This window comes from Triturus cristatus, chromosome 9, assembly GCF_964204655.1.
Source record: "Triturus cristatus chromosome 9, aTriCri1.1, whole genome shotgun sequence".
Lineage (NCBI taxonomy): Eukaryota > Metazoa > Chordata > Amphibia > Caudata > Salamandridae > Triturus > Triturus cristatus.
Window position 1 is genome coordinate 691,914,012 of NC_140592.1, and position 12,781 is coordinate 691,926,792.

A 12,781-nucleotide genomic window follows, 5' to 3' on the forward strand; every position below is an offset into this window, starting at 1 on the left:
CTATCAAGGGGCTGCTAATTAGTTCTTTCTGAGCACTGCTACTTGATAGATTGTAGGCGTGAGACTGCGGTTTCTGTTCAAGTAGTGGATGCTTCTAGACTAGGTCTGTCGTTTTGTCTGTCTTAGATTACTGTTTCAGAAGTTCTGATGACAGCCAGATGAAGCAATCTGACACTTCATTGTGCTTGTGTTGTGGGTGCTCCTGCTTCAAGCCAACCCCAGTACTGTCTGCAGAAAAGACAATCACTTTACACAAAGGCTGTGTCTGGAGATCATCCTGAGAACACTTGAAAGAGAACCAACCCAAGACAGTTCTGCTGCTTTAGACAATGGGTCTGCATCCTCTGTTTGGAAAATGAGCATAAAAGAGTGATCCAAATCACCCCATTTTTTTTCCACATCAGAGAAACTAAGCCTTTCAAGTTTTAGCGTTGTAAGTATGAATATTCACAGGGAAATAAAATCCAGTAAATGCCACTTTCACATTTTCACTACAAAAGGTAGGTGTACCATAACTTTGCTGTTGTTTGGACACAGTGAAAGACATTTCATTCATAGGGTCTAAATAAGAAATTGCTAACTAGTTTTTTTTTTTAATTAACAGGGATATCATAGTGGGACATGCTAATATCTCTTTTGTTTCTCAAAATTAAAGTATTTGCATTGAAAGTTAACAAGTATGTTTTTTATTGATATATTTCACTGGGTGATCACAGACGATACAAATTAAAAAAGCAATCTGTGTTTAACAGGAAATTTGGTTCATAATGTTTTTTTTTGGTTGCTTGTCCCAAAGCCACTATCTTCAAAACATGTACATTACATACCTGGTAGTATCCATAATGACATCATCAACATGACCTCATTGATCATATCCCTGATTACATAATTGATACTTCAGTTGACATTACTCTACTACTCGAAAAATATTATTTAAAAGTACAAGGAAAACCACCTTGTGGCCAACCCTCGCTGTGCATGGGCAAAGGCAAGGGCTGATCAACTATAAAGGGTTGGGTGCTGCGCCTGACCAAAGGCTATGTCTGAATCCAACCCTGCAGGGACACAGGCCATTATCAGGCCGGGCCTGGTGCTAATGAGATTTGGGCTTGTGGCATGGCTGCAGCCTCCTCAAAATTTGCACAGCTGAAGGATCTTTGCTTTGGGATAGGTTCTTTGCTGGTGTTGTCACTTACTTATCCCTCTTGTGTCTCCTCCCGCACACTCAAATTAAATCTCCCATCCTAACCTTCCTCCCTTGCCCTTCTAACCCCCCTTGAATCCCATAGCAAACTCTTCAAACAGGAAGGCAGGCTACCAAACCTTACCAGAGATATGACTTCCACTACCATTCTTTATTCCCGCTAACTTTCCACCTTCCTCAACTGTATGCTTTCTTGACCTCTTCCTTTACTTTATCCACACACATTGCTCCACTCTCCATGAACCACTATTTTCTTTTGGCATCCCCTCCTCCCGAAACACTTCAAGAGCTGAGCTGCCTCCTTATCTTGTGTGATGAATACAAACGTATTAAACATCTACAGTCTGATATAAGGCTCTTGACCATACCTACTCTTCCTTACTGAAATCTGGTTAGGACATGATACTTCCCTGCTCCATCACTAGGCAAGCGCCTAGGTTACGGTAGCTTCACATGAATCCACTTGTTGAAGAATGGAGGAGGACTGGCAGCCATTTTTAGTCACTCAATGCTAATCACAAGCACTCAAAACGTTGGGCCTGATTTTGAGTCTGGGAGGTGGCCTGCCATCCATTAAGGTTGCGAAGGGCATTACATCTCCTACCCTGGCTGGACTATGTTTGACATATTTAGGGATCACTACCAGCCCAGTGATGATGTCTGTGCCTTCAGAGGAGCCACAGTTCTAGCAGTTACTCTGAAGCCACTGCAAGTCTAGTGTGTGGCTGCCATCTTTCTGCTGGCTGCACATCAAACTTTTTTTTTTCAAAAACAAACTCAAAATGCGTGAGTTTGCTATTGAAAAAAAAAGTAATGACACCTCACACTCAGGGACTTTTTCCCCCAGCCCGCGGAGGGGCATTTTTCTTTTATTCTGGTCACTAGGTATTACCTGGTGATAATAGACAGAAAAAACCAGATCATCCGTTATAAATAGCGTGGGTGATCTAATATCCTTACTCTGATGGACCCTGCTCCCTCGTCCCTTCAGAGTAAGCTTTCCCACAGCAGAACCAGGGGAAAGACAACAATTTGCCAGACTCATCTAACAGAGAGAATGGACTGAGGGTTTGGTGGAATGGGAATCCTACCTTGTTTGTGGGGGACTAGCATATCTACCAAACTCTAAATTTGACTCCAAGCCAACAGGCCGTGTGAATCTCTCCTAGTCTGCTTCTCCACCATGTCAACTGTCTCTAGCTCATTTCTGCAAATTTACAGAATGTCCATGAATAACAGAGTATTTACAGACACCTTGCTATTTGCAGTCTTGAACTTTACCTTAAATCATCTTATTTTAGCTTGTAATTTGACAATGTTAACCTCCCACAGACAAGATCAATTATACAAATCTAAAGGTTATTAATTTCAGTGATCTCATTTCTAGGACTACAAATATGTCTGGCCACATTATGAACACAATCTTCTTGCTGTACAGAGACATCTCAGAAATAGGAAATATCCTTGTCATCTGGGCTGACAATCATGTCATCTGGACTGACAACCATCTACTTTGTTGTTAATCTCCTCAAAAGCACCGCTGAAGCAACAGTGGCCACCTAAAGGATGTGACTTGATTCTCATCTCTTTAAGGTCTCATCTTCTGACCAAATGATTGTTGTAAATCAGCTCTATGACTGTCACCAGCTGACTAATTTTCTCACGTTGTTCATATGGAGAAAATAAATGTAAATAGAAATCACTGAACAATCACCATGACTAAACCTACCCCTATTGACTGAAAAGGATCAATAGGTTTCCATCAATGAAAGTAAAAAGACTCTTTTATTCCAACAGGGTCTATAAAGTTGTGGAAAACTGGGTTGTTGGCTGGCTCTCGTGCGATCCCTGGTCAAGCAATAGCCACAATTCCTTGCAAGTTGAACCACAAAAGTGATTAAATTAATCTGTGCTTAACCCTGGGTAGCTTGGCACCAAACACAGTCAGGATCTACTTAGAGGGAATGTGTAAAATATTTATGCAGAACACAAACAGTAATAAAATGAAAACACAACACAAGAAAAATCCCCCCAAAAAATTCAAAAAATGAGCACATTTTAATAATTGAGTTGACACCAAAAAACACAACGATCCAATCAGTAAAACTAGAGGTATGAATGTTTAAAATTTTTTGTAAAAACTTGTGCCTAAAAGATCAAACCACCAACCATGGACATCTAGTCACTTGAGACTAGGTGAAAAAGTCAATGGACCGTGGTTTCGGCACAAGAAGACGATTGGACCTAGTCATCAACTACCTTTGAATTTAGAAGAAATTCTGAGATAAAGTGTCTGAGAAGGTAAAGTTCAGCAGGGCAACGCTGCAGGCATTGTCCGAGGATGGACCCTATCCTTTGGAGGGCATTGTGTTGAAGCCCCAGTGAAGATTTCTACATTCGGACTTAGCCATTGAAATAAAAGTCAGAAAACCTCTAGCAGGGTGAGGCTGAGGTCGGTAGGCGAAGACAATTCCATGAGGTCGGATATTCCTTTTACGAAGGGCCACTGAAAAGGATTTGCTGCCGTGGAGAAGAATGTAGTGGGAGAAGCTGTGAAGTCCATTCGGCCGGCGATGCACCTCAGGTGGATAGGCGAGCAGGTTGGCCCCAGTCTCCCCCTGGTTCCTAGAGAACCTTTGGGTCAAAATTTGTTTAAGTCCTCAGTTTTGGTTTTTGCCAATCTGGGAACCTTTAGCACCACAAGCAAGGTCCAGGACTGGTGGGACACCTCTTAGGTGCTCAGGACTCACTAAGGCTGGGTCCAGGTATGGGTTCAAGATGGTGGGAGCCTTTCATGTCCCTGTGACTCTGTACAGGATGTCAGCAAACTAGTCCTTGGGGTGACTTCTGGTAGTCCTGGGTACAGGTAGAGATGCAGGGCTCAACAGCAAGGCTGGCTCTGAGGGTTTAAGGCAGGCTCAAGACAGCAAGATAGTCTTTCCAGGTACAACAGCAGTATGGCAGACCGTGCAGCAGGTCACAGTAGCCGGCAGTTCTTTCAGGGTCCTTCTATAGGTCCAGTAGTGAACTGACCCACTGGTCTGAAGGACCTATTTTTTATACTGGTTTCTTTGTCTGAACGATTGGAGAAGCTTTTTGAAAGGTTCTTTGAAGTCCATGGAATTTCCTTACTCTTCTGCCCTGGCTCCAACCTGGTTGCAGTGACAATACAGGGGCGTTAGGCACTTTGTGTGAAGGTAGAGCACAGGCTATTCAGGTGTAATTGGGGCTGTGTGTCAGCTTTGCCCCCTCATCCTGCCAGCAGATGGCCCATTGAGGCACATCTAATTACTCTATTGTGTGACTGTCTGGGAGTAATTCACAAAGGTTGTCAGCTACACCCTGTGATGTGACACAGTCAATGCTACAGGCACAAAAGGGCTAAGTACAGGAAAATATGAACTTTCTAAAAGTGCCATTTTCAAAGCTGTAATGAAACATCTGACTTTACCATTAAGGAGGGTTTATCATTACATTTTCATAGGTACCAAACATGAGATAAATACGTGTTCCCAATTAGGAATTGTAGCCTATTAAATGTATTAAGGAATTCTCAATGTTATCCCATGGGAGGGGTTGGCCTCACAGTTGTAAAAACGAATTTGGGAATTGTTCACTACCATGACATGTAAAACTTAAAAGTATATGTCCAACCTTTTAATTACAGAGCACCCTGCCATATGGGTTGCCTTGGGCCTACCTTCTGGGTGTCCTAATGTAATAAAAGGGCAGTTTAAGGCTAAGCAAGATGGTTTTAATGCCAGGTTTAGGCTGCAGTGATAGGCTTGGGGCATGTTTTAAGGTGCTACTTAACTTGGTGGCACTATACGTGCTGCAGGCCTACTGGTACCATTTAATGTACAGGCCCTGGGTATAATGGTATATCACTCTACAAGGACTTACAAGTACATGAAATATCTCAATTAGGTATATGCTTAATAAAGTCAACAATTATGAGTGAGATGCAGGATACCCCTCTGATAAAAAGGGACAGGGTTAAACATGCAGCAACAATAAAAAAAAATACCTTTTGTGAGACACATCCACATTAATCCATCATTAAACATATCTTTTCGTGGGAAAACACTCATTCATCTATCAGCCGCACCATTATCTACACAGTCCTGAATGATGTAGGAATTTCTCCTTTTATTACCAATAATAAATTCTCAGTTTGAAACTTGGTACAGTGATGCCAAGAGAATCCACAGTATCACAGAAACAGTTCTTTAAAACATTATTCATGATCAATATATCATCACACAAAATTAAAAACATTAAAAACACAATCATCTCTAATTGTGTCAAATACACAATAGACTTTTTGACACTTTTTTCCTAAAAAAATAATTTGTCGTCATTGACGCAAGAAAGAAACCATTGCAATTCTAGTTTCACCTTTAAAAACAAAAGTTAGGACACAGTATATCAATGCAAACAGTAATAATTCACAAGAATAACAATTTATATCACACTACAATGTCAATAAAAAATCACAAGAGTATCAATTTATATCTCACACAAAAATGTCTGTGTGATATATAAATTGACACTCGTGAATCTGCTTGTATTTTGAAGTGAAAACTAGCATCGCAATGGTTTCTTTCTTGCGTCAATAATGAAAAAGTATTTGTTTAGTATATAAGTGTCAAGAAGTCTATTGTGTATTTGACACAATTGGAGAGGATTGTGTTTCTAATGTTTTTAATGTTTTGTGAAGATATTTTGATCATGAATAATGTTTTAAAATATTTTTTTACATTATATTGTGGATTCTTTTGGCATCACTGTACCAAGCATACTTTTACGAACTGAGGATTTTTTATTGGTAATAAAAGGAGACATTCTTACATCATTCAGGACTTAGTGTGTAGATAATGGTGCGGATGATAGATGGATGAGTGTTTTACCACAAGAAGATACGTTTAATGATGGATTAATGTGGATGTGTCTCACAAAAATGATTTTTTATTGTTGATGTATATGCTTATTGAACCATGTTTAAAGGGGTGAGTACAAGCACTTTAGTACTGGTTAGCAGTGGTAAAGTACACAGAATCCTAAGGCCATTAAAAATGAATCCAGTAAAAAATGTGAAGGGTAAAAGCAAAACATTTGGGGTTTCCCTGCAAACAGGCCAGGTCCAACAAGAGTCAAAACCCTTCCAATGAACATTGCAGGGTTTTCATGTAATTCCAAAACCTGGTGTACACCAAAGCAAAAATGTGTATTCTCTTTGGTTTCTGTAACACCAAACCAGACTTTATTGTTGCCAAAGTAAAGACTCTGGATCAACACCTAAAGAGCAAGATTCCCTTCATCCACCAACAACATTATAATAGCCCCACTGGCTCCTAAAAAGACATTTATCCTGCTAAATCCTATAAGAACAAGCATTTACCAATTACTGCAGTCGCCCCTGCAAGAACGATCCTCAACAACTTGCTACAGTCAGACTCCTACAGCTTAGGCCTTAAAATCTCCTACACTCATGATTAAGAGCACTCTATATCCCTCAGAGTCAGACAGCTAACAGACTACACTGGAATGACATGCTATAAGGAAAACTCATTGAAAAAGTAATGTTCACTGAGAAATACACTTGCATAAACAAATAACACCTACCTGCAAACCATCTAACTGGATCTGCATTGGGAAAGACATGGAAACCATTCTCTTTTCTATCTGATATGACTTGGGAACGATTTCTGAAAGAGATGGGGTCACTGCAGTTCTACTTCTTGAACTGTTTTTTGTATTTGCCACAGTTCAGCACCTTCTCTCCTTCTTAAAGGATCTTTGCATAAAATGAATACTCTGCACTGGAAGTCTTTTTACCTCTCCAACAGGTCCAATATAATCATGTTGCCCTTGTTTTGGCCTGCTATTTTAGCATTTGCACTTATATACCTCAAAGCTCAACAATAAGTCTGCTCTTCTTTAACACCAAACTCAGTCCCCTTGTTTGACCCCATAGAGTTCTTCAAAGTAATATGCTACAACTGCATCAACAATAAGCAGATCATCTAAAAACTGAAAAACAAAAGGGACTGGGCATGATCACTGCCTCCAAGATGTGGACCGATAGATACAGAGGTGCTACCTTAAACTCAACTAGTCTAAATGAAAGATTATAAACAAAACAGAAGGAAAGAAATACCAACCTACAATCATCTGGTTCCAGGATCTTCATTTATCATGATTACCACAAACAGAAGTGTAAATCCCTAGAAATTAATGCAAACTTAATCCTATCTAACCATGGGCGTAGTTTGCATAGTAGCGCTACGCGTATCTACGCGAACTGCATAATGCGCTGTTCGGGATGATTGCACAGTGCCGGATGCTTGTCCGCACTGTGCAATCATTGAAAACAGCATCTGGCACAGTGTGAGCTGTCGTTTTCTGCTGCTTGAGTAGATTTTTACTCGAGGGGCAGCTTTCTCAACGCGGACTGGTAGTTTTCATCGCGAGTGGTCGCGAGCATACGCGACCACTCGCAATGAGAAACCTGACCTCCCCGCATTGCGAATCTCGCCGGGAGGTTTATTTTCCACGCTCGCGATCTCCAACTTGATGTTGTTGATCGCGAACGAGGAAAAAGTCTCGCCGGGATATCATTTTGCTAGCTTGCGGTCGCCATCCTGATGTTGAGGACCGCGAGCGAGCAAAAAATGTCAACTACGCTACGGTACGTGCTTTTGCACTGTGCTACGTGCAATTCGCGTAGCACGAAGTAGCACAAATTACGCAAACTACGCAAGCGTAGCGTAGTTGGCCGCCCAGGGTTAATCCTATCCCTGGTCCCCCAAGTGAACAAATATCCATCTGGCCCCAAGAGCGTTGTGCTCCATATGTAATATTGACAGAACTATCCTGCCTGACTATCCCTTGTTTGCCAAGGGGAGTAAGTCACAAAAAGCTAAGTCTAACCAATGCATACTCTCTAACAAATTTCCCTCATCAAAGTTTGCTTCACAGACTTCAGGCTAAGAGCCGCCAGGTGCCCGGCTGCCATCTTCCTCGCTATATCTCATCAGCAAGTATACTATACATTAAATTCCCATCCTCCTGCTCCGTAGACTGCAAAGAATCTGAACCAGCAAACCAATATAGCATCATTGAATTGACAACACCCCACCTGCCACCAAGCACCCTCAACTGGTATCAATATTCAGATGCACAGCCGTCAAGGCATCACTCACAGCACCATCAATGTCAAGTTCTGTTCCTGCATCCAAGTAAAGATGAATAGATATTCACAGGAGAGGCTTGTGTGATCTTTACTGGCACCACAAATAGAGAAACACATCAGTGGAACCTCCTTGCTCGCATAGACAGCAACATCTTGGCACTCACACCTTGAAAAGACAAAGAACACCCAAGACCAAATGGAAATCATAAAGTTAGTGAAGAAAGACCCTTCTCAAACTAAGACTGGCCACAGAAGCCAGAACTTATGATACCAAGATCTAATAGAGAAAACAGAAGACACAACCATGCCCACCAGAAATGGGAACACATAATTTGCTAGATGATAGTCACAAACAAAAACATAGCTATACCTCTCCATGACCCTACACACATAAGCAAGCATTATATCTGCAGCCTCAGCCATAAAAGCATGACTCTTAAACACTCCCCATCCAGGCCATGCACATTAATACACCTATCACTGTCTCCATTATTCCATCCTTTCACTGCCGAACGTGCCATGGCGCAGCGGCAAAATCACCATTAGAGCATAAGTCTGGTAATCGTGAACAGCAAGGAACTATTTAATATACAAGCCACTCCAAAGACCCATTCTTGTCCATGCTTCCATAGAAGCATGCTCCTATAGTATGGAGGTGCTCACAGGAAACATTTACTTTGGGTCCTCCTTAGGGATATCAATTCCTCTTCGATACAATACAATGTTATGTCTAGAATTATTTGACACATGAAAGTTTGGTTGGTATTTTACTTGGAGCCTGTGACCTCATTGGGCAGAAGTAAGCTCTAGTGCTCAATCAACACTGGAGGTTAAATCTGAGTGTTGCAAAACTGCATCTGGTTACTCCTTTTGTAATCTGGCTATTATTTTCAATCATTTTTCTCAGAAAAGATACAACAGTAGTTTTGAGAAGACTTGAGATGTTCATCACATATAAAAGAAAACAGCCATATGGTTACTATATGCATAAACCTTGGCTCCACATTTGGGTCTATCCAGATTTCGGCTTTCTACATCCCATCACTTGCCAACTTCTAATTGTGTCATATTTAAAAAAAATGTTAAGACGCTTTAAATTAGTGATATTTTACTTTCAATAGGGCAAGTTAACTACACACATATGCCTCAGTCAACCAAATGCTTAGATTAATATGTTAGAAAGGACTCTAAATATTCTTTTTTTTAACCTTTTAGTATCAGTTGTTCAGTAGTACGAATTTCAGATTTCAATAAGTGCTGAAATATTGCTGTTTCAATACATCTGTTTTCAATAAATCATTTGCAAACAATTTTTTTTAAATAGGGCTGAGCCCCAGTAAAAATCTTAGGCTAATATAGGGATTTCAATTGACCAATAGCTGGCTCATTTAGATCTCTGCGCTTGTTAACATTTGAACCAGATTCACACTAGTGCTATTAAAAGACCATCCGGTGTAGAGTGAAATATTCTCTATACGTTGGTGTGCACCTCCAGCAATCCCCGAATTAGAGAATGGTGTCTTGTTTCATGACGTCTGCTAGAGTTTCGATGTCTATTGGGAATTAATTCACCGGATGGCCACTTTAAGACGTCGGCGTGAATGGCACACTTTCTTGTGTCTGTGCCTCCCAGAATCACTAGAAAATACCACCACTAATAACAAGCAAATATCCTGAAATATCACTTGACTTTTGCGCTGTTGTTAAATCAGGTGCAAAAACACTAGGGGACATATTATCAAGCACGGCAGTTTTCTGCCACTAAAGCGGCGATAATGGGCTTGATAATATGCCACAGAGAATTCCAATAGAAGCCCATGTTGACACCAGAACATGGGCTTCTATGGGAATTCTCAAGGGCATATTTTCAAGCCCATTATCGCCGTTTTAGCCGCAGTTTTCTGCCGCTAGGTGGCGATAATTTTAATGCCGTTTCTTGATAATATGGCCCCAAGAGTGCCAAACATTAATGCGCTTTGAAACTGTATGTTTTGAACCCATATTTACCAGTTACGTTTATATGACCCGTTACAATTCTGAACTGTTAGATATTTTCAAACAATCCATCAATTTGGCCAGTTGAATTATCTGTACAAGGGCCCAAGGGGCATATTATCAAGACAGGCGATAAAATTATCACTGCTTTAGCGGCAGAAAACTGCAGCTAAAACGGCGATAATGGGCTTGATAATATGCTCTAGGGAATTCCAATTGAAGCCCATGTTAGATGTGAAGGACATCGAAAAAGGTGTGCAGCAGTGGGTAGAAGGTGTTGGATTTAACTCCAACACCTTCCCTACTGTTGCATACACTGGAGTTGGAATAGAAAAGTAATCTATTCCAACTTCCAGCACTCCCCCGACTGAAAGTCGATGTAAAAGTTGGCATTACAATGGCATGCGATGTAATGGCATGCGTTGTAACGTCACATATTCGTTACAGATATTTCCCTTGTCAGCTTAATGCTATTCTTTAGGTTCCTATGGGACTTGCTTAGAGCCACACCTAATAAACTAGATTCCAGCGTAGTTCAGAGCTCGAGGTTCATACAGGAAATGCACCGACAGCTGTCCAGGTAAAGGATGCTGTTGGGATGATAATGTTCCCTGCATGGTAAACAAACATGTTCCCCAGCTCTGAGCCTTGACTACATGTGAAACTGTTACCCTGACTTCACACTGATCTAACGTGTGTGAAGAAGGCTAGGCCTGTCTCTTACGAAGTGTGCCCTCATAGTATCATAGTAGGCAGTGAACCATTATCCCGGTCCTGATTATATCACATAAAGCAGAAGTTTCAGCATACTGTGTTTTGTGAAACTTTAAAGTGACCAGGCTTTTTTTAACTGTGTCTTTGAGAGTATTGTCTACTGACCCCTCTCATGTAAAGGTATGTGGCACCCGGAACCTTGCGCTGAAATCCTGTATGCATGTTGAATGCATTTGGATGTACAGTGAGCATGTGAATTTTGTAAGGTAGTGTGACTCCATGAGTATGTGAGTATTGAGCCCAGTGGGATCTACTGTGGATGGAGCTGAGTGAAGCATAACACAGGATGGAAGGTGAGGATAGTTTCATCAAACAGTGCAAATGTACTGTCTATATTCCCTGTTACTACAGGGTGGAGACACAGAATGAAGTGAGAGGTATAAAGAGAGGGCTACTTTTGAAAAAAATCATGAAAGCTTTGCATTCAAGGGGCTGCTAATTAGTTCTTTCTGAGCACTGCTACTTGATAGATTGTAGGCGTGAGACTGCGGTTTCTGTTCAAGTAGTGGATGCTTCTAGACTAGGTCTGTCGTTTTGTCTGTCTTAGATTACTGTTTCAGAAGTTCTGATGACAGCCAGATGAAGCAATCTGACACTTCATTGTGCTTGTGTTGTGGGTGCTCCTGCTTCAAGCCAACCCCAGTACTGTCTGCAGAAAAGACAATCACTTTACACAAAGGCTGTGTCTGGAGATCATCCTGAGAACACTTGAAAGAGAACCAACCCAAGACAGTTCTGCTGCTTTAGACAATGGGTCTGCATCCTCTGTTTGGAAAATGAGCATAAAAGAGTGATCCAAATCACCCCATTTTTTTTCCACATCAGAGAAATTAAGCCTTTCAAGTTTTAGCATTGTAAGTATGAATATTCACAGGGAAATAAAATCCAGTAAATGCCACTTTCACATTTTCACCAAAAAAGGTAGGTGTACCATAACTTTGCTGTTGTTTGGACACAGTGAAAGACATTTCATTCATAGGGTCTAAATAAGAAATTGCTAACTAGTTTTTTTTATTTAATTAACAGGGATATCATAGTGGGACATGCTAATATCTCTTTTGTTTCTCAAAATTAAAGTATTTGCATTGAAAGTTAACAAGTATGTTTTTTATTGATATATTTCACTGGGTGATCACAGACGATACAAATTAAAAAAGCAATCTGTGTTTAACAGGAAATTTGGTTCATAATGGTTTTTTTTGCTTGCTTGTCCCAAAGCCACTATCTTCAAAACATGTACAAGTATTTTTCCCCTTCAGCTTTAGTATTTCTGAAATTGAGAGAAGGGTTTACTCCTTTTTGCACTATTAGTATGTACGCTTTCTCAATTGTCCTAACACGATCATATAAACTCAGTAAATGACCACCTTTAACATCTTATTATTTTCTTTGCATTAATTCCTTTGTCCTCTGAATATGCTGATCATATGGCCAATAATTCAATAAGATATTCACATCCTTTGTTTGCACATACTATTATCTTGTTTTCTGCATATTCCAGCTGTATCACAATATCTAAGAATCTGTTTTTCAAACAAATCCCTCTCAGTTTAAAGGTCTCCTCTAGTTATATCCATTCCTTTGTTTGTCTGGTATACTTTCCCTGTTTCCAC